This window comes from Schistocerca nitens, chromosome 5 (genome assembly GCF_023898315.1).
Source record: "Schistocerca nitens isolate TAMUIC-IGC-003100 chromosome 5, iqSchNite1.1, whole genome shotgun sequence".
Taxonomy (NCBI): Eukaryota; Metazoa; Arthropoda; class Insecta; order Orthoptera; family Acrididae; genus Schistocerca; species Schistocerca nitens.
Window position 1 is genome coordinate 847,900,928 of NC_064618.1, and position 2,370 is coordinate 847,903,297.

Below are 2,370 nucleotides of genomic sequence, written 5' to 3' on the forward strand. Positions count from 1 at the left end.
AAACCGGAACAGAAGAGAATCGAAGCATTTGAGATGTGGTGCTATAGACGAATGTTAAAATTAGGTGGACTGATAAGGTAAGCAATGAGGAGGTTCTACGCAGAATCGGAGAGAAAAGGAATATGTGGAAAACACTGATAAGGAGAAGGGACAGGATGATAGGGCATCTGCTAAGACATGAGGGAATGACTTCCATGGTACTAGAGGGAGCTGTAGAGGGCAAAAACTGTAGAGGAAGACAGAGATTGGAATACGTCAAGCAAATAATTGAGGACGTAGGTTGCAAGTGCTACTCTGAGATGAAGAGGTTAGCACAGGAAAGGAATTCGTGGCGGGCCGCATCAAACCAGTCAGTAGACTGATGAAAAAAAAAAAAAAACTTAAACAAATCGCTGGCATAGCGCCACCAGATATTCGTCGTGAAGTAGCCGCCAATTGCGGAGAGAACAAATCAGGCTCACCAGGAAAACTATCTACTACGCGGGCACGTTGAAGTCCAGAAGAATTTTCCTCAAGACCACTTCAACCTTGCAAACAGCAGCAGCTACACCAAGGAAACTATTGTGGATTTCTCGACTTGGGAATAACTCTACCTGGTATGTCTATTCGAAAACCCTCCCGCCTAGGTATGAACAGAACTGGAGGTCACTCAACCGTCTTCGTTCTGGAGTTGGAAGATCTAGGAGAAACCTCCAGAAAAGGCACTTCCCCGTCGATACCACCATCTGTGACTGCGGACAGCCATAGACCATGGGGCACCCACTGGATTGTCTGTCGACTACGCCCTGCATCTTGCACAGAGGAGAATCTTTTGCTTACTTACCACGTATTGTATTTGTTTGTGATTCGAATAAATAAATACACAGCTAAACAACCGTGGCGACATTTCCGATAGGGAAGAGTGTTGTGCCACGGAACACCTTTCAGGCTTCCGCGTCTAGCCAGCCCTGCGATAGATGTTTAACTTATTTTCTTATGTCATTTTTAAATGATAGCATTCAATTTTGTGTGCTACTGTGTTCTTCTGAAATTCAAAAAATTTCTCCAGAAAATTAGGGTCTTTCGAAATGTGGAAAAATGTTTCAATGTACCGAGGAACAAAACTTCTATTGAAATTGTGAAGTGTTACGGACGAGAATATCTCGTCACTACTGTATTTAATAGTCTATCTGTTACTCTATTACACACCGATTATCAGTGTATGAAATCAAATTACGCTGAAGTATATAAAAAACAAATTGCATGTTAAACACTGGTTGAAATAGAAACTAAAGGAAAATAATACAAATTTCCATTTTTAAGACGGGAGAAACTGTTAGGATATTAAAGAAACTCAGTTCGTTTACAAATGTCACATGTTCTATTGTAAAAGATGTTGCGTTTCAAGTACAAAATGGTGCACGATCAATGAAGTATGGTTTAACCATCGATACGTTATGCAACTAGTTTTAAAAGTGTATAGAACTTTAGTGGCCATAACATTTTGTCACTGAAGAATTAACAACATCTTTCAAAGAGCTTTGCAATATTATACAGCACTCAAATGTGTGGAACTCAGAGTATTTGTAAACGCTCCACAAAACATAACCCCATGCCTCACAACAAAAACAGCAGGAAATACTGGGAGCTTCTTATGACGGTCTCTGGTGCGCATTTCAACACGTGATTCTGAAATCGGTCACTAGATTGGAACCCCGGTAAGAAACATCATGGGCTGTCCTAAAGGTAGAACATTCTCCGCTACTGTGTCACAGGAGATTAATTTCACACCAGTGAAGCACTCCACTGAAGTTGCCACAATAGAACATTGCGCTAAGAGTTTACTTCCGAGGTAGGGATGTGAGTCACGACATTTCGCACCTAGTTAAAAACGCTCATCCTGCCACATCGGCCGCTGTGGTCACGGGCTCTGTGCAGTTTAAATCTCACATTTAAATACTCCGATTAATTACTGGAATCGCTCACAGCCATAAAATATCTAGGGGCACCCGCCCTGCATATTTCAGACTAAATCTGGTTACAGGAAAGACAGCTGACTGATCGAGATTCATTGTAAGAATACAAAGGAAGTGTAATTAATACACGAAACCGACTTAATCTTGAGTGTGTGTCGTCACTGTGACAGTCTTACCAAGTTAGATTAACAGGGGAGACAGCTGAATTATAACAAGAAACATACAGAAGTGCTTCCTAGTGTAGATTAAAGTCGTTTATCCTTAACATCTCTTTCTATACGACGGAAGAAGTTTTGAGTAATTAGTCAACCGTTTGTGTGTGTGTGTGTGTGTAGGGGTCAAGACATAATTAAATCCTAATTACCTCTGCAATCTTTTGTTCAACTGACACGTTGCACATCGTAACGTTTATCGT